The sequence below is a fragment of the Pseudochaenichthys georgianus genome, chromosome 3 (assembly GCF_902827115.2).
Source record: "Pseudochaenichthys georgianus chromosome 3, fPseGeo1.2, whole genome shotgun sequence".
Classification (NCBI taxonomy): Eukaryota; Metazoa; Chordata; class Actinopteri; order Perciformes; family Channichthyidae; genus Pseudochaenichthys; species Pseudochaenichthys georgianus.
The window spans coordinates 12997566-13019135 of NC_047505.1; positions in this window are offsets into that span (position 1 = coordinate 12997566).

Consider the following 21570-nt stretch of genomic DNA (forward strand, 5'->3'; position numbering starts at 1 on the left):
GCTGTGACATTCTCGAGGGCTCTTTTTTTAAGTCCCCCTGCCTTTTTAAAATACAGAAATGGTATCCTATTTGCTGCGGTGCGGGCTTCAAAGAGGTTATTTGTCATCATATGTATGCTGTCATTCAGGAACATTTATATCGCTTTAAGCTCTTTGGGTGTTCCAGCTTTGGTGCTGGGCAGACAATCGTGCAGAGACCCGAGCTTCTCTCTGTTTCACTTCCCTCCCCTTTACCAGAGAGGAGGGAAAATGTAATGATTGTTACTGCTGTAAAGGGCACATGTTGTAAAAGTGTTCAAACAAAATGGAATGAGTGTGCTTTACCTTGAAAAACCCTCTTTGGTGATTAGCCTTTGGTGACAGGTTCAGCAAGAAATGGATAAAAACAATCGGATCCCAAAGGCCTTTCTGTCATTTTTTAAAGTTAAGCTTTATATATTGTCATTCATGTACATCCAATATATAAGGTAAAGGATATACTTTGGAAAAACTCCAAAAGGATCAGAGCCCTGATCTGAAGGGATCCTAGGCTCTATCCTACTGATGCTCTGATGGTGCCAAATCGATTTCTGGTGGAGTAACGGTGGAGTTCTTGTCATTCACATCCACCGCCTGAAAGCTAGGAAACATGGCAAGCAGAACAGCTGAATTTTCATGGAAGGGAAAGGGAATTATAAATAAGTGAAGTGGCCTTTGTACTGCATATTACCATGTATTGTATTCATCTGGAAAGTATTTGCTTGAATATTCTTTCTAGAACTTCCAAGGTCCCAAATGAATGGAAGCAATCTGAGGGAAGAATACCAGTAGTCTGTACACAGTGTGCCTTGAATAAACTCAGTGCATCAAGCATTTTATGGAATAAATACCCTGGTCCGAAAACCAGTCAGTATCTGGTGTGAGGGTTAGGTTTTGTGTTGGGGTAGGGTTTAAGATTCTCGGTTGAGAATGGTTGCACGGGCCTGTGGATGGGTGTGTGTAAGTGTTATTCGACATAGGGTCAAATAAGAGTTTTTCAGATGTTTGGACCAATTCTTGAAAATGTGTATCTTGTACAAAGTTATAGGTAGAGGGGATCATGGGGGTTTGGTTTTCTAAAAAGTCAGCAGAAATCAGGGATTCTGATTCCCAATGAGATTCATTGCTGGAGCCAGACCTAGGTTCCGGGGGTGAGCTGGTCCTGGTAGGGGGAAGTAAAGGGGGAACCAGGGGATAGCTTGTGTGCTTGTGACTGTTAGGCTGAGGGGATCCTGGGGGAATGTCATTTAGACAGTAGCCATGGTTTTGTGGCGAGCTGAGTACCGGAGAGGGCCCGCCGGGCAACGCGAGCCCAACAGAGGGATCCAGGGAGGGGTCAGATTGGGTTTGTGAGTGGTTAAGAGTGACCCTCTTAGTCCCTTTCATCATGGACCCTCCCGGATGTTGGGTTTGGTCTGAGGGGACCCGTTGACCGGTCGAGCCCGACCGGAGACCAGCATCGCCTGTAGAGGGGAGACACAGAGGAGAGGTGATGTTAGGATAGTATTTGGGAGAGAGGTGTATCCTACCAGTCAGCAGGAGAGGGTGGGATGGGAAGGGAGGGGAGGGGAGGGAAAGCTCCGGGATGGTAGCAGTCAGGGGGAAGGGCCTAGGTTTAGGGTTGGGGAGGCCTCCAAAGGAACTGTTGGGGAGACCTGGGTGTCTTAGGTTTAGGATGGTGGAGAGATGAGGGAAGGGGAGGAAACTCCTGGATGGGAGTGCTGGGGGAGGGGGGGGCCTTAGGTTTAGGGCTAGGACAAAGGCCTGTTTAGGATAGGGGGAGGGGAAGACTCTCTCATACCTCATTCACACCAACGGTGTTTCAGGGCCAGTTCGGAGCTGGAGCTTGAAAAGCACCAGGTTTTCCTGTTCACATCGCAGCGGAGCAGCCTCTTAGCTCCGGAATCCGGTTCATTTCGAGCACCAAAAAATTGTCCGGCCAGAGCAAAAGCACCTTGCGTTGGTGTGAATGAGGTATCAGTAGTAGTTGAGAGGCCTGGAGGGGTTTGGGGTTGAGGGCTGGGTTAGAGTAGGCACCCTGAGTAGGGTGGGGTGACTTATGGTCAGGGTAGGGGGTAAGGTTGTAGTAGGTGCCCCGGATGGGGTGGGGGGTCCTAGGGTATGGGGAAGGGATGTGGGGGTGGAAGGAGGGGTTTAAAGAGGTGTGTACAGCGGTTACCGTTTTTGTGGTCAGTCTGGGTCCGTACCGCTTTCTCGCCCACCCTGTGGCAATGTGGAAGGCTAAGGGGTTGAAGTGGGAGGGTGTAATGTGTTTGAGTAATGTTGTTGTAAAATGAGCATGTTCGTGTGCATCCAGTGTATTGTGTTTGCATGTATCTGTGTATGTGTGTATTCAGTGGGGGTGGATGGTTTAATACATGCCGAGAGTCTGGTGACTTGCCTCAGCATACCTGGGGGGGAATGTGTGTGTGGAAATGGCTTGGTCTGTAGTAAACTTATGGTGTGTGGCCTGAATGAGTGTGAGGTAGTATTTTGTAATTTTTCTGGTGGCTGAGTCTAATGGTGTGTAGGGTGTTTGTGTGTGGCTGGGATATGAGTCGGTGTGTGTGGGCTGTGCATGCTCTCCACATCCACTCATCCGCACGTACTGAGCTCTGGGTCTGAACATTTTAAAATACTGTGTGGGCTCTCACCTGGAAGGGTTGCAGTGGGGCCTGCTGCAGAAGTCTTTGTAGGTTTTCTTTTATGCAGGTCCGAGTGGGATAGTTGTAAATATCTCCTTAGTTCCAGGTGGCGGTAAGGTAGAAGGTCCCGACAGTTTTTTAGAGAAGAAGTGTCTGTTTGGTGTAAATTAGACAGCATGATTATTGCACAGGTGTGCCTTAGGCTGGCCACAATAAAAGGCCACTCTGAAACGTGCTATATTGGGGGGGTCTGGCGGGGTCCGAAAACCAGTCAGTATCTGGTGTGAGGGTTAGGGTTAGGTCAGGGGTCTGCAACCTTTTTGACCAAAAGAGCCATTTTGCTCCTTTTTCCAAAACATTTTTTGGCTGGAGCCGCAAAACATATTTCATAGTTTTTTATTGTTATATCAGACAAAAACTACAGTTTTTTTGCATTTATTAGGCTATTTATTACATGATATACAACTGTTAACCTCTAATAAGAAACAAAGAACTCTTATAAGGAGAATTAAAAATAATACACAGGCCTACTTTAAAATAAATTAAACACAGCACTTGGGGAGTCCTCTGCACATTTGAAGGGAAAAAAAAATTATTAAAATGGGCCCACTTTGAAATAAATAAAAAATATAGCTGCACCCTAAAAAGAGTTAAAGGTAGGGTAGGTACGAATGGAGAAACCAGCTCGAGTGCGCTAGAATTTGAAAATACACAACCGGAAAAAATATGCCTCTTCCTTCAGACTTCCTTACAGAGTCCCTCCTCCAACACACACAAACGCGCACATGACCAATGAGGGCACGAGATAAGTTTGTGCACAGATGGAAGGCTGACAGGCAGGTAGGCCATCTAGTTATTTTAGCCGGCCCGGCTCAGATGATTGGTCGTGCTTTTTACAGTACCACGGCTTCCAGAGATTAATTTTTGTATGTATTTATTGTCAAAGCATTTAATATATTCACTGCTATCGGGACGTTAAGAGCATTCCATGGAATAAGTGTTTTCTGAAATAAATTACATACCCCATTGAATTATGACTGAAGATCGTCAGCTGTCTTCCTCTCCCTTGTTGTTCCTCGATACGTAAAGGCTGCACCACCGTTGACAACTTCTCTCTACATATCAAACATACCGGTAAACCAGCATCGTTTGCTGTGAAAGCAGATAACTCTGTCCACGCAGAATTAAATCCTGTGTTCCTCCGGTACTTTTCTTTGATTTATCCATAGTTCGCTCATCGAGCCGGGGGTCAGGTTATTCGCCTCCAAGAAAAGGCGCTCGCGCGGGACGTGACGCATATTTTAGTTGACCTAATTAAAACCGTTTTGTTTTTTATTTATGTGTCACAGTATCACCTCAAAATCCAAGATACGAAACATTTTCAACCATCCAACAAAATATAAATAGTCCTACAAATACTTTTATTTTATTTCCTTCTTATTTTTGTCTAAGCTCAAGGGAGCCAGAGCAGAGGGCTTAAAGGGCAGCAGGTTGCCAACCCCTGGGTTAGGGTAATGTTGTGAATCGAGTGGCCCGTGGTGGTGGGGTTATGGTATGGGCAGGCGTATGTTATGGACGACGAGCACAGGCCACTCGATTCACAACATTACCCTAATCAGCATCTTGATATGCCACACCTGTGAGGTGGGATGGATTATCTCGGCAAAGGAGAAGTGCTCACTATCACAGATTTTTTCAGATTTGTGAACAATATTTGAGAGAAATGGTTATTTTGTGTATATAGAAAATGTTTTAGATATTTGAGTTCATCTCATGAAAAATGGGAGCAAAAACAAAAGTGTTGCGTTTATATTTTTGTTCAATGTATACACATTGTGTAACAAATGAAGAATGAGCAAAACTATCTCAAACTGTTTCATCAATACAGTCTCGGATAATACAGTAACTTAATTGGTGTTAGGTCTCATACAACCCACCATTTTTTAAGCACAAACTCCAGTATTTGATCCTGTGTGCCACATTTAGTTGGCTACAGCTGTTATTTCTATTTGTAAAATAAGCATGAAAACAACATTTAAGTTCATAAAGTACCTGATCAGAAAGCAATGTTAAAGGATTTAGATCAGGATCCGTGCCATTACTTGATCAGGACTTCAAAGGAATTTTTTTTAGCTTGCTGCCTGCGATTTAATGCCTGCGTGTTAATACAACGTCATGATTTCAGCAATAAAACACTTTCTATGTTTTTTTACTTTCTACTGGTTAAAGGGGAAAGATTCAGAGAATGAAAAATGATATAACGGTACATAAAAACTCAAGTAGTCTCCAACTACTGGAATAATTTTTTTCAGTATAAAATCTTAATTCATACATACATATTACTTTTTTTAAAAGCTAGGCCTAAACCATTCTTTAAATGTAATTTCCTAGTGAGAAATGTGTAAGTATAGGTATCTAAGACACGGCAACTGACACCGTTTTCCTGTATTGTTTCACATCACTGTCCACTGATATGATTTAATAGGGACTCAAAATAGCACTATTTATTGAAAAATATTCTACTTCTGGTATATTTAATATCGATATCCCTTTTAAACGCACATTTTAACCCCCCAAGATGCCTAACTTCTTGTCTTATACACTCAAATACTTGTAATAATGTTGATATAGGTCCTGGTAAGGGCATTACTTGCCCCCCATGTGTACTAGATTACACTATTATCTGAAGGCTAGAATCTAAAGCATCATCCAATCTAGCAATACATTTGTTTTAACCTACAATGAAAAGGATGTAGTATCTTGTAATACTCCGATGATGAAATGTGCTTTTGTTTAAGATGATGCATGTCATGGCACTCATTCCTAAATGGATCAACTTAAAGTCACTTAAAAGAGTAAGGTAAAAAGAGTTCGCTATCACCTTTGTGTTGTAAACCACAATCGACCAGATGCATCATGACTCCTGAGGAAGCTGTTCCCCACAGTAATTCAGTAGTCATTATACAGAGGTCTGCTCTGATGTCCTGCAAATTGCCAATTGCTTAAGCTAAGTTATATCTACCTGAGGCAGGCGGGCCGAAAGTGTTTTTTTTTAAAAAACGTTTAAAGCAATGACTTTGGGAAATAGGCAGCTATTGCAGAGCTGATACTTGCACTGCAATAAAACAGCAGTGTTGAAGACTGCCAGAGGAGTAGGCCTGTTATAAGCAGCAGGTTAGCCCCGTGCAATAAATACTAGAATCTAATAAAAAACTGTATATTTGTTGTGCGTTTGGCTACTAATGTCCATCAACATGTTTCGTAATCCATTGTCACAGACATTCTTTTAAAATATAAACTCATCGCGCTCCGGAGGCTTTGATTAAGTTGAAGCTACAAAAACGCTTGGTTAGGATTGGGCTAGACAAATGGTTGGTTAGGTTTAGGCTACAATGACACATTGTTAGGTTTAGGAAAATATCATTGTTTCGCTTGAACAAAACTAAAGTACACAAGTCACTTTAAAAGTAAGTCAACGTTCTAGGTACAGAAGTTACTCACAGGGCACAAACGGCAGTCTTTGGGTTAAAGTCCTGTGTTTTTGGATCCAACCAAGGCTTTCTCCTTATACAGAATTTCCTGTGGCTGTACTTCGAGGTTAAACCTGAAACAATATGAATTGATTTTGTGGGAGAGTAACAAAATACACTACATTTCTTAAAGGGGACCTATCATGCAAAATGCACAAAATGCGTCTTTTATACATAAAGATGTGTCCCCGGTGTGTCACGGAACTCACAAAGTGTCACAAAACCCTCTCTCTTTTCCCCCGTACCCACATCTCTAAAAAGAAAAAAAAAGGGGGGGTGCTAACAAGCAGATCATATAAAGTCATTGGCGACATCCGGCCGACGTGACACGTCCCAACCTATATTCTCCAGCACACGTGATACGTCCCAACCATAGACTGTATATATAAATGGACGTAGGGTCCGTGACGTTACCCATAGGATTCTGCAGAGTTGCCGAGAAGCCCTTAGTAGGCGGAGTCGGCCACTAACGGCTCGACAGTGACGTCAGAGTTCAACTCCCGCCTGTTCCAAACAATGGCAAAGAGGCAGAGGCGGGACCTGCTGCCACCGAGCTGGAAGTTCCAGAGCTAGCTGAAGCTACCAAGCTAAGCTGACATGCTCCCCATCTGCACACTGCCGTCACATTTTACGTTTCTAAGGTAAGCGGACATGAAACTATTCAGCAAAACTATAAATAATAATCTAAGTTATTGAGTTTTTAGCATAATACTTCAGAATCTTAAAATCCCTTAACGTTTGTATGCAATTGTGCTAAATTCAACACTGAAATCAAGCAAATATTAATGTTTGCATGACATTAGTTATTTATATTTTGATATCACTTAATTATAGGTTTAATACATTTAAGTCAAGCTAAGGTACATGTGATGGTTGCTAGTTAGTGCTCTTACCTGTGAGGCCTCCTCCAAACAGCATAATAACCAGACTGTCAACTTTATATTTCTTATTGTCTAAAGCATTTATTATTTTCATTTTTCCCCTCTCATATTCAGTGTGGACGGATTGAGACAGCGTGGTGTCCAGAGGGCTGCAGAGACTTCAGGGAGAAACCTCCGTGTGATGGACGTCCTGTCTGTTGGTTTGGAGAGGACTGAGGGTCTTTCCTCAGCGAGGAGGACCAGGCTTGATGGAGTATGATCTGATTAGTATGATCTGTATGAAAGTGGCCATGTCGGCAGGCCACATCATGTAGACACCCTCTGTGACCCCCTAATCCCACCAGGAGCGTCTGCGGCGCTTTTAGCGATCGCGGCCACTCTAGTCAATGGGTTCTATTCCACCAGACCGCGGTTCGAAGCGTCCCAGAAGCTCCTCGCCGCAAGGAATTTCTAAAATATAGGATGAATCCTATTTTTGACGCGGCGCAGCGCAGGCAGGAAGTGGAACGTTCATCCAACAACTGCGAGGCTGCACACACCGCTTGCGCAACGTTTTGAAACGCGCCTGGTGGGTTATGACGCAGGAGGAGGTCGCAGCGCGGCGCAGCCGGTGGGATCAGGGGGTGAGGCAGAGTCAGACCCACATTTGCGCAGCGTTGCGTTCACAATACATACATTACAAAAAAAATCCTCAGGCCAGCAGGCCACTTATGTCTGTCAATGGATGTCTTATTGTTGGCAATTGAAGCCGGTGCTTGATGTTTAAAAGAGGGAGAAAATAAATCATGACCTTGCCATGTGAAAATGCAAAAGTCAATCTCTTTTTAAACCTTTTTCCTTTTGATGAGAAACAAATATTTGGATAGAGAACCGCAGTGCAAAAAGACTACACAGTGGTTGTATTACAACACTCTTTCAGGGAAACAGCTTTAGTTGTATTACAGTATGTACTTTAGCCTTAAAGTAGCTTTACTATCAAAGTTCAAGACTGAAAAAGGTCTAGAGACTAAACATTCATAAAATAGATCATGCACATTTCGGCATCTCTTTTCATATAAAATTGTTTCAAATCAATAGTTGATTCAGTGGGGGGGGGGGGGGATAGTGTCAAATTCTACGGGGTTAGATCCTAAGTTATATTGACTATTTGCAATAATTTTCATTTTTAATACTACATTTTCATTGACTAAGAATTAGCTCGCTGCCTTTTTATTTCTCACAACTGTACACCAGATGACATTGGAAAACTGTATGTGATTTTTCAGCTAAACTCACAATAATACTTGACACAACTTTGGCTTGGTGTGTGGGTCTGTATAATGGTCATTAGTAGCAATATCTTTGGTAGAACAAAATGTTTTAAAAAAGGGTTTATTCAAGTTTTGTGGATCAATACAGAGTGTTAGAAAATATAAGACTCCTGACGCTTCCATGAATCTATGTTAACCCCCCTTCCCTAATGTTCAGTATGTGTGTAAGCCACCCTTACCCAACATCCTATGAATATCAACTCCGCTGCCCGGATGTCTTCGTAGCCACCACGTGCATCTGTCACCCCACGAAATAAAAGTCAAACTTGATTTACCTGACACGGGCTCTTTGAGCTCTCCTTGACCGAAAACGGTGTCGGATCTGCCTCGGTAGTGAGACACAGCATTGAAATATTTCAACTCGCCCTCCCTTGAAAAATGTTCCCTCCCCTCTTTTTTGCTGGAGATCTCCTCTCTATTCGGGTGGTGTCTCTGCGCCTGGCAGTTGTTCAGCTCGGCTTGGTGCTCAATCTTATTAGAGGGCGGAAGGTGGTTCAGAAGGTTTACGGTGACACTGACAGACCCCAACCACTTACTCACCTCCCGCTTCCCGTTTTCTTTTTTCTCAAAGCACACACGACTGCACACTTCACATACCCACTGACAACGTAAACACATGGCTAGCTCGCCACACATGTGGAGTCAAGTTGACATTTCCTCAAGGTTTGTGTAATAACTGATTACATGCAGGAGAATCAAAGTTGGCATGGAGCAGATCAGTCAGGTGTAATGCAATTAAAATCTATTACATCTGAACCCCGCATCTCCCGGGCCTGTGACCTTGGCTACATGCTTCTCCAGAGGCTCCTTTTCAGAATAAAGTACTGTTTACTTGTTGGTCATTTGATTTGTTGAGGGCATTTGCCTTGAATGTGAATGCGAGCCGAAACTCTAGCAGTGTTTTTCAAGGTTGTTGTTTGTCTTCGGGCCTTTATTTTCCCAGGTTTAAGCCATTTATATAAGGAGCATAATAGCCATGACATTCCAGCTCAAGTAATACAGCACATTAGCACATTGACTACTGCCAAAGCTCAGGAGTATCAGTAATCAATGGATAAATGAAAAGAAAAGCTAGGCCGGGGTGAATAATGAGGCATTGTGAGGAGGGCAATAAGCTGCTAAAACCCCATGTGAAGGAAGCGAGGCCATGCAGCAGTGCCAGTCACATTTCTGTCCCCGTGGCTATTCTTTGCATTTAGCCTCTAACGCTTTAATTCACCACCTTCCTATCGCTCAAGATCCAGCATTGGGTTGTCCTGCTATAATTGTGTTATCGATTCTGGCTTTGGTCTGACGGCTAGATATCTCCTGTAAATGCAGCTGCACAGATACAGTGAGTTTACCTGTATAAATATTTCAATAAAAAAGGCTTTGGGTATTAGGTTTTCCCAGGCCGTCTTTTGAGTCCCTGATCCCCCCCGCCAATCCACAACTCACCCCCCAATGCCGGCGCAATCGATAAGGGCTGGCTCGAAGAGTAATATGGACCAACATTAACGCCTGTGCTTACCCAGGTTCAGAAAAGTTTGTCTCCAGCTGAACTGTAGTGAATAAGCTTAGTGTTGATGTGTTATTGAATTTTCCTCTAAATATATTTCATACCCCAGGCTCGGGGCTTAAAAGAGAGACACACAGGCCGCTATGCTAATGCTAGCGCCAAGTACAAAGGTCCTACAGGGATAATGTGATATCTGTTTCTAAACAGATCTAAATTCAATGGCGCAGTCCCTGCAGGCTTGTGAGAGTGGTGCATTGGCTGGCTGTCTTTGAACTCTTTGAAAGTCCTCTGTTCCCCGACTGACCGGCGAGATGGACAACAAAGCGAATCATGCTCCACTCATCCTCTCCAGACATGAATTATAAAGGCTGTCTCTTCTCCACTACCCCCTCTTTTTATTTGTACACCTTTTGTTATCCCTGGGGTCTTTTTCTTTTTTGGTCCTGCCTCTAGGTAGGGTGGAGTGTGCTTCTCGCTGCTTGTGCGAGGCCTTCCCGTCTGTCAGCCTGTTGGCAGCGCAGGGGCTTTGTGCATGAAACGAAGCGAGGCGCCGCCTTTTGCCGGGTCCCTAGATTACTTTTAGCCACCCACAATGCTCTCCTCCTCCTCCCTCTGCCTCCTCCGCTCACTATCTACATCTTCAGGGTATCTACAAAGTGCCCTCTGCCCGGCGGGAGTGACAGAGAGTAATAAGAAAAGCGCTTAAGAGGCAGGTGCTCGGAAGCTTTCATCTTTGTTTACGCGTGTGTACGTGCGCAATGTCTCGGGTGATGTCTCAACAATGAAGTGAATGGACTTCAGTGACAGATCATTAATAATGAATTAAAGTTTGGGCTCTCAGACGCCACACAGACGTCCAGTTAACAACCGAGAAGGATTTGCCCTAGAAACTCTCTCAACCACAAACATATTGGCCATCAGCTGATGTGACCCCCGTGACTGAAAATGCATCTCCTTCTTCTCTCTTCTACACATTTACTCATCTTTCAAGAAGAAAAAAAACCCAGCGGTGCATTGAGTTGTTATCAATTAAGCATGCTCATTCTGGTACAAAACAAAGATTATTCCAACAGAATGAAACCATTGTTCCTGGCGGATTCACAGCTAATGTTTTGATGCAATATACATTCAATCTTTGTCTTGCACATAATTTGTGAGTTGCTTTTTTTCGCCCCCGACTCCTTTGTTTTCTTCCTCCTGGCTACATGATGCAAGTATTTCCACACTGATAATCATCTGTGATTTACAACCGTGGCTCAGCTATCCCAGCACTTGCACTTTTGCACACAAACTGCCGCCAAACATCTCATTCTCATTGTGTTTACTGTGGCCCTTTTTTGTTCCACCCTTTCTTTTTTGTTCTGCAGCTGAATGTTGTCGTTTTGAAGAATACATCTGGTTGCTTGGGCAGAGGTGCAGCCCCCGCGGTGGGGACATGCCGGGCCAGGGTCAGGATGTGTAGTCAGGGGGAAAAGTGGTGCAGTAGCATAAATTAACACCTGAGCCCTGCGAGGCTGGAATGCACTGTACCATGCTGCATCAGGGGGGAAGACAGCGAGGTTAGCATCTGGATGCACAGTACCCGGCCATTAGCACACTGGGACAACGCAGCGGTCTCCAAGTGAATGTGTGTGTACCTGTATGTGCCACATCACCTCATCTCAAAAGGAGGCATTTAAAAGATATCCCCCATCAACCATGCTGTGTGTGTTTGTTTGCTTCTTTATTAGCTTCCTTTATGCAGAATGTGTTTTCATCACGCCCATTTCGATGCAACCAACGTTGCACGATTCTCCTCTGAGTCATTCCGACGTGGATAATGTTACTCAGGGGTTCCCTCGTATCGACGCTTGCTGCTGGATAGAATTGGTGTTTGGCTAATAGACTATAGGAGTTAACATGGGGTAGGTCCTGTTGTTATCGAGTTCTTCATATTGGTAGGAGTAAAGTGCTGTAGGAAGTAATAGACTTGGTGGTTGTTATCGCTCCCCGGGGCTGCAGGAGGCAATCATCTAACTAAATGAGACTCATAGACAGAGAGAGACAGATATCCCTCTGGAAAGACTATTGATGGCTGACAAATCACCGCTTTTGATGTACTTTTCAAAGTGTGCCCTAACAGCAATAGTTATTTATTTCTTGCATCACGCTGTAGTTTTAGTACAAGTTCGGATTATGATCAGAGCGTGTAAGACCCGAACGGAACCCGCAGGCTGTTGCGAACGCCTGGCCTTGTCATTAAGCAGGAATCTTTAGCGAGAGCATGCTCGAGAACTAATTACCAAGCTGTCTCAATCGTATGCCCCCACACCCCCATCCCACCCACCAAGGAAATGAGGGGCTTCGAGCGAAAGGCGATTGGACTGGAGCGACAGCGGGGCTAAAGAGGGACAAGAGCGAAGTCAACTTGACATGATAAACACAGAGACAGAGCTGAATTTATCAGACAAGACAGCACTGTGTTGTAAATTGCAACAGGCCCATTTACATCGAGTGATTGAAGAAGGTGTCCTTCCCATACACATACTGCAGACAGGGTGATGTGTGAGTGCATACAGTATGTGTGTAAGTGTGTGCGATATAGACCTGACACTCTCCCAGACAGCTGATTTGTAAGTCGACATCAGCACAGCCTAGAAGATAGAATTGCGACTTGTATTTGCAGCGCATTTTTGTATTTACTTGTGTGTTATTTTGGTGTTAAGTCAGTGTTCCTAAAATAAATGGTCCCCAGTCAGAAGGGGTTTAAGGGCACAGATGATCTTTGGTAACGGCACAGGGTAGGAAGTCCTATGGTGATAATGCTACATTTTGAACATCAAATTACTTTTGAAATCGACCGGACAGCAAATTACCCTAAGCTATTAGCAGCTTGTGGACAGCAGTGCTAGGATAAACACCCAATCTAACAGCTAGGGAACGTAACTCGGGTTGCTTTGAATAATGTACCCTAGACAACCCTAGATGAGGGTCCCGATTGTGATTTTAAAAAAACATTTTTGCATTGGTACTAGGCTGAATTCTTTGAAAACAGGTAGACGTCCCTATTATGCTCCTTTTCAGGTTCATATTTGTATTTGTGCTTCTACTGTGACATGACGACTTTAATGTTCAAAAGGCTCTTTATTTTTGTGCTGCAGCACCTCTTTTCACCCTCTGTCTGAAACCAGAGCCCAGCCTGCTCTGATTGGTTAGCTGGCTGGGTCTGTTGCGATTGATTAACCGCTTAGAGATGTCCCACCCATCACGTACAATTTGTTGGAGAGCTCAGAAGTGTTACATAGTGATGTCACTCTGGAGGGCGCTTTGGGATTTCAGCTTTTGCAGAAAAACCTATATAACACACTATAGGTAAGGGAATACCCCAAAAGCCCCTTTAAATAACACTTTGTTATTAAGCAACATACGATTAATCAATGTTAAAGTTGTATTCCTTTGATTATGTCTATTGCTTCTGTGCACGTGGAGTTGTGGGGCAGTATAGAGCAGAATAGAATAGAATAAAGGCTGATTTGTTTCAGAAAATCTATGTTCTTTGCAATAATTAATCAAACAGCCCAATAGCGATCTAACTCTTGGGGGATAAGTGCTGCACTCACATTGAACATTCCACAAGAGTAATGTGAATTGATTAAAGCCCCAACGATTCCCGAAGTGTGTGTGTGTGTGTGTGTGTGTGTGTGTGTGTGTGTGTGTGTGTGTGTGTATAAACACCCTGATTCATTAGACAGTTGATGCACCAGAGAGTTGATGCAGTTCAAAAAGCAAGCGTCCTCATGGATGTAGAGCATAGCTGAATATCACAAAGCCAGATATTATTCCACGGACCATTTATTACCCTGTCCGCCTTCCATCTCATCTATTATTCATTACACAATCATTTAACTAAGTGCAGTGATTACTTAAATGTTTAATGCTGCCATAATCAATATAGGCCTAAGCCTTTCAGGTGGACAGAGTTTTTCTGGCATTAAAGTCCCATCACCTATTGAGTCTATCAGGTTCAATTGCGCATGGTTACAGTAACCGCCCCCATTAAGAAAGGTCCTTTTATCAATAGCAGCGGAGACATGTGGTATGATAATTGTTAATTTCTGCCTTTGCCATTCAGGTTATCAGAGTCAATGTTCGCGCTTTTCTATGAAGACGGCGCACCAGGATAATGGTCTATTTTAAAGTTGGCTGGCAGCTCCACTCTATTAATGCCTGCCAAGTGAGTCAAAGAAGAAAAATTCCGTTATAAGAAAAAGAAATGTTGCACTCCCACATAATGACATAATGAACATTGTGGTGGCCTTATGAAAGGGATTTTTCATTTTAATGATGACTGTGTTGAGAAGAGGTCTATCAAAAAGATGTAAAGTGAATTATCTTGATGCATCAACCCACGTATCACCCAGCCTATCATCCATTCTCCCTCCAAGAATTTTTAGACAATCAAATCAGATAGCGACTACAAGACACGCACCCGGAGTGTGACATTCACATTTGTAGTGTGTTCACAAAGATACTGGTGCCATAAACATGCACTTGCCACCTGGATTATGTGTCAGTGTCAAAGCCTGGCTTATAGCACCTTTATCATATCATCCATATGTAAGCAGCGGTGGTATTGTATTCCGTTTGCATCACTTACTCTCCCGGATAATCCGACCTCAATGAAGGAGCCCCTGTATGAAATACGGCTTTATGTCGTTGTCGCGGGCTCCATGGTGGCATGGATTTATCTCACAGGATTTATATTTCTCTCCCCGTGATCTCTGAAGGCTTTCAGACGGTTGTCGTGTGCCGAAAGTGTGTTAGTCCAACAGGGCACTGGGAGGCAAATTATGTCGTGGAGCTTGTTTCTTTGAAGGATGGCAATCTGTTGAACATTGACCTACTGAATTGAGGGTTTTCTGAAAATGTAAATGTAACAAAGAAATATCTAGTGAATACATGGAGTAGCATTAAGTGATGGAAAAATAAGTGACTTAGATGTTTATCAAGAAGGGATGTACACAGCGACAAATTGATGGCCATTTCAGTAAGAGACTACTATTCAGATCAGGCAAAATGACCATTCATATAGCATTAGACCGTTTTTTGCAATAGGCTGATGTTACCAGTTATTTTTCTGTATTTGTCAAGTTAGTAAATGTTACGTTGAAGCAGCTATAAACAATTGTTTCCTCTTTTTGGCCACTAGGGGGCATAATTACATGCAGTAAAACACTACAATGACATATAATCACCCTTGTAAAAGGGTTATGTATGATATGTACACAAAGGGTTGTGTATTTAGTCATATCCAGCAGACAATGGGAAACATTGTGTGGTGATGAAAAGCTGGTTCGAGGGGCCCCCGGCGAATGTTTGCCTTAGGGCCCCCACATTGTCTAGAATCGCCACTGGGTACCAGCAAAAGGGCACCTAACTTAATGTGCGTTCTGATTCTAGTGTGCAGGAGTGGTGGTGTCCAGTAACAACTACCAGGTGGCACTGAGTGAAATGGGGTCCATGAACACACTTTAGGGCTCATAGGTGTTTAATATTACGTTTATGTTCAAACATCTCTTTCAATCGAGTGCTGTTCCTTGTATTGTCTCTGAAATGTAGTTAATGTAACTGGTGCTTTTACTCTACAGTAAACAGTTGAATACCAATGCTCCCTGCTGCATCTCTGCCAATTTACAGTTGTATCATTCAGAATCTTAAAAGAATTGGAGAGAAACCAAAATGAAATACATTATATACCATATATAAGTTAATTATAATACTCAATAGACAATAACTGTTTTCAACTCACAAACAGATTTAATTACCCTTATCTAAAAATCATCACCACTTTAAATCCGTACAAATACATTGCTTCCGCTTTGATTAAAGGGAGTGTGGTTGCATTCTTATCACAAGGACTACATCTTAATATAAGTCATGTCCAGGGGCACTACCCCTAAAGAAACTCTTGAAAATAGCTCTTTGTCTGTTATGTCAAACAAATTGACCACAATTACCATGTCTGAAAGCAACCTCACATGCGTGAATTGTAATGATTCAATCAGAGCGTGAATCTTACACTATGCACACTTGTATGCAATTATAAGCCAGTGTGGGTTGAACAGAAGCTAACATTCAAGCTGTGATGTAAGAGAGAAAGTAGAAATAATGGATGTGTGATGTAGACCCGAGCACCATTAGAAAACAGCATTAATTCCCAGTAGCATCTGCAGGCCCAGCTGTATGCAAAGCCCTCTGAGAACTTCAACCCTTTATCAATATGACTACAAAGTGTGTGTGTGTGTGTGTGTGTGTGTGTGTGTGTGTGGTGTGTGTGTGTGTGTGTGTGTGTGGTGTGTGTGGTGTGTGTGTGTGGTGTGTGTGTGTGTGTGTGTGTGTGTGTGTGTGTGTGGTGTGTGTGTGTGTGTGTGTGTGTGTGTGTGTGTGTGTGTGTGTGTGTGTGTGTGTGTGTGTGTGTGTGTGTGTGTGTGTGTGTGTGTGTGTGTGTGTGTGTGTGTGTGTGTGTGTGTGTGTGTTGTGTGTGTGTGTGTGTGTGTGTGTGTGTGTGTGTGTGAGAGAGAGAGAGAGCTTGTCTGGAGGAGTTTTCAGCGAGCCGGTAATGAATGTCTCTCTGGTGGATCAGCATGTAAACACTGGAGAAGAGTGAACTCTGGCAACAGCCATTCCCATTTGGCTCAATTAGGCCCGAAACTGAGACAATCAATGGCGCTGGCCTTTCTGCCGGCCCGCCTGTTGGCGACGGCTGCGCACTCAGTCAAACAAAATGGGAATAATCAAAGTCCATAATTAGTTGGCCTGAGAGGGTGCAGGAGTACGTTTTCACTCAGCTACAACCGGGCGACGGCGCGCTGACTACGGCGGTGGAGATGAATGCAAACCGCCTCGTAGAAAAAGGGGAAAACAAAACACAGTGTGAGCTCTATGCTGTATGGATATCCCACTGCTGCTCAGAGAGAAGCCCCGGACTACACACGAAACTCTGCTTGGCGGCAAATGAAACACCAAGGGAGATGTGGGGATATGATGAAAAACTAACAGTGACGATATTTTTTTGTTTTCATCACCAGGATCATACAGTTGAGCATAAGGACACATATAAGGATCTGGGAAGGAATGAGAGACAGTGAGCAAGTCAACATAAAGATGTTAAAAGGGAAAAATGTATATATAGCAAGGGTGTCCTTTAAAGGGGTGGTTGGGGGATTTGACGGCTAGGAGGGAATGTTGGAGGGAATGCTGGGAAAGTGGCCCAGATTCTCTGGGAGCATATCTGAGAGATCTGGACAGGGAAGTGAGCCTGGTAGCATGGAAGATAAATTAAAGCACTCCTGTTTCCTGTTCTGCAATTTGTAACGGCTCTATAGAAATAACTAATTCAAGTAATGTCAATCTTAATATAAAACAAAGGTAAATGCAAATTATTACATTAAACAGAAACATATTGGTTTTCAGTGTAAGGATAACAAACAGATGGTCACCATGTTCTATTTTTTTATAAGAATTCTTTTTTAAAACACTATTGGACGAATTCAGTTTGAAGCACTACAGTAATGACACAATAACACAAACAATGTCATCAGAATGGATCCTTCAGATTAACACTTTCACACACAGTATAACATTTCCACACACATATTTCAGTTTTAGTTTATTGTTTTATACAATGTATACAAAACTGAATACAAAATGCAAGGAGAGGCAGAAAATCTATTGGGCTTATTTAAAGCCTCCACCTAATTGTTCAATTAAAAAAAAATCAAGATAATACTTTACGACAAATATTTCAAATTCAATAGTGTTGGCAACATTTTAGAACTACACATAGCTACACAGAGGACGAAGAAGTCCCAGCAACACCTGAAACTAATCTCGTTTAGCCTTGAATCAAAAGCCCTTGGTTTTATTGCTCAGTTCTTGATTTTCCAACACACTCTCACTCCCTAAGCGTCCAATAGCGACGTTTGGTCAGTGTCCGTGGCGTCCAATTGTGACGCTCCTAGGCTCCTTCAGCGTCATAAAGGGACGCAAATAGCTTTCAACTGATTGCAATGTATTCCCATCTGCGTCGGGATTTGACGCTCATGGAAGCACGGCATTCGTTTATGCCGGCTGCCCTTAAAGGCAATGTGAGCGTCCATTCCCATTGGATAACGGCGAATTGTACACCCGGAAGTAAGTATTCCTCTTACTGTCGATTGATTTTACAGTGATATCTGCACTACTCATCGACTAAAAAACACCAGATTATCCTTGTTAATTACACAACATTGATTGGTTTTTACATTACATTTAGCTGACGCTTTTATCCAAAGCGACTTACAATAAGTACATTCAACCAGGAAGACACAACCTTGAAGAAAACAGAATCATATAAGTACATCAGGTTTCAAAGAGCCAATCGTTTCAAGTGCTACTCAACTGGCTTTAGATAAGCCAGTCCTTTATTAGTATATAAGTGCTCTGTTAGCAGTTCTTTGTTAGTCATTCTATCGCTCGAAGTGGAGTCGGAAGAGATGAGTTTTCAGTCTGCGCCGGAAGGTGTGTAAGCTTTCTGCGGTCCTGATTTCAATGGGGAGCTCATTCCACCATTTTGGAGCGAGGATAGCAAATCCACGTGTTTTTGCTGATGGGAACTTGGGTCCCCCTCGCAGCGAGGGTGCAGCGAGTCGTTTGGCTGATGCAGAGCGAAGTGCACGTGCTGGGGTATACGGTTTAACCATGTCCTGGATGTAGGAAGGGCCAGATCCATTCGCAGCATGGTACGCAAGTACCAGTGTCTTGAAGTGGATTCTAGCAGTTACCGGAAGCCAGTGAAGGGAGCGGAGGAGCGGCGTGGTGTGGGAGAATTTTGGAAGGTTGAAGACCAGACGAGCCGCTGCATTCTGGATGAGCTGCAGAGGTGCAATTTGTTTAAATTGTGTGCAATGCTTTTGTATTTCCCCCTCGATTCGGAGAAACAAATATTTTTTCTGAGTAAAGGATGGCAGAAGACACTACACTACCCAGAATCCCCAGCGTCTATGTCACATGATCTTCAAATTTCTCCCTGCAGAAAAAGAAAACATGGCCGAAATTCGTTTTATTCTTGGTAGAAAATGCCTATTTTAAAGTTAGTTTGGCCATTAAAATGCGTTTTGATGTCATTTGATGCGAGAAATATGAGTTGTTATTTCAGATTATGTGTGCAGTGGATGTACATGATCTTTAGTTTGCTAGTTATTACGAAGATTACTTCAGGAAATCGCGACGTTTTCATTGTTACCAAGGTGGTTGCTAGGGACGCTGCTATCGATATTATTTCTGTTATGTTGTGTAACTGTTTAATGGTGTTATCTTTATTGCTACCCCCTTTCCCGTCAATGTATAGTGTTGGTCCACAGCCTAAACATATTAGTTTAACAAAATCCGCATCTAAAGATAGCCTACGTTATTTCCCCCCTGTGCAATTCCAGTCTCACATCTCACAGCACATCGTCATTAACAGACCGAAAACATTTAAAAAAAATAATAATAATACTTTATTCCGAGTGTGCTTGCTTTTCTCTTTGAAAGTCATCACATAACGGCATTGTAATACACGGTTCGGCTGCATTACATATCTGCCGTAGTTCTGTATTTATAGAGCCCTGATGAGAAGACAAACATGAGGAACTGAAAACGTGACGTGGATCATAAATATATCAGCCATTAAACAACATCTTACATTTCTTTTCACACAATACGTCTCCTTGCAATATCAACACTAATTCGGCTCACTTTTATATTTGATCCAATTGGTAGATAGGCTGTATTTACACCATAAAGGTGCACAGCTGATATAAAGGGACACCTGGTGGTTAAAGCATGTTATTGAATTTAATTATTTTTATTAATACGATCCCTATAAAGTATATTCATTACTCGTTATTCTCTACTAATAGTTAATTAAAGACTGTATGTAATGACTATTTTGCACATCCCTTTCAAGATTTCATGATTTTCTAAGGTTTATTGACATATCATATAGGCCTACACAACTGTGGTGTAGTTCTGCACTGAATGAAAAACTTGGGTTGCAGGTTCCTCAATAGTGCATTACAAGACATCAATATTTGTGCATACCTCCAGCAATGTTAACTATGTTGAAGCACTTATTTTAACTGATATTATATATAATGTATTATACTCTTATAAGATGTATGTAGATATTTCATCTCCGGCCTTGTCAGGTATTGAACAATCAATAAATAAAGAACACAGAATTGTTGAATATAAAACACAGAATTTGTGTGATTATACTAAATGATTTTCAAATAAACACAACTGCATATTTAACTGTTACACATGCTGATGTAACGCAAATGTTCCAACTTGGGATCAATAAAGTATATCTTATCTTAAGCTGATCGATGGCTACTGCCATATTTGCAAAATGTGCCTCTGAACCTTGACAAGTGCATGTTTCAGGCTTATCAATTAATGTAATGTAATGTTATCACAGGGGTCACACACATAAGACCAGCTGTTAAATAAAGCTCTTCTGACCTTAGCTGGCATGTGGGTATATATATTAATACTGCCCATAATGGGCACAAGCAATTTTCACCCATTTATTAATTATATGTTTTAAATGTGAGTGTTTCCTGTCCCCTAAACCTCCAGGGATGTACACAGTTTAATACTGGCAACTTCTTATTATGGGAAATACGAAAACGTCTTTTAAAACTACAACTCCCAGTAGAGACGTGCCATAGAGAACATGTTGCGAAACAGAATAGCCAGCATGTGTAGTTCTGGGGACGGGAAGGGGGAGGGGGGACGCGGTGCACATGTGTATCCTCTGCAGTCTTAAAAGCCCCACAATGCTTTGCGCACGGACGGACCAATTTCCCAAATCTTTGGCGGAAAAAGGCTGAATCCAGGTAGCACGCATTTAAATGTAAGTAGTTCAGTGGCGTAGTAAATGTGCACATGACTTGTGTTTAAAGTTTATAGTCCATTTGAGTTTTGCCCAAGTGAACGCAAACCGAACCTTCTGAAAAATGAAACACTGCAACGAACTGTCGTCTGGTGCGCACCAGAGAAGCGGACTATTAGCTTTGAATGAGACCTTAGAGCGTTTTGCACCTAAATAAATAATTAAAATGAACCTTGTTTTGACTTTGCCTCTTTTGTTGATATTTGTGGTTTATGCTACAATGTGCACCAATATGTGTAAAAAAGGTTTGCAGACATCAAGTATGATATATGAACATTATATACAAATACAAAATTGTATTATTGATTGGTGATGATGATTTTCTTATGGCTGCTCATCCTCCAGGGCTTCTTCAAAGCTGCAAACAGAAGGAGAACATTTTATGTTAGTTTAGTGGTTATGTCCTGGAGAGATGATAATTTTACAAAATACAGTTACTCAAGTACATCTTCGCAAATCAGCTATGAGTCTTCAAACAAATCACGCTCAATTTAAGGCAGAACCTCTCATGAGAGGCCCCCGCCTTACATTTTCCGCCACAGATTTGGGGAAATTGGCCTGTGCGCAAAGCATTGTGGGGATTTTAAGACCGCAGAGTCTACACATGTGCAGCCTCGAATTTTCTCGCTACGAAGTATGCCGGGCTCGGTAGAATTCCAAGTATGCTGGACATTGGAACATTCCTTCGGCGGCACTCGATGACTTAGTATCATACTTGCCAACTCTCCCGA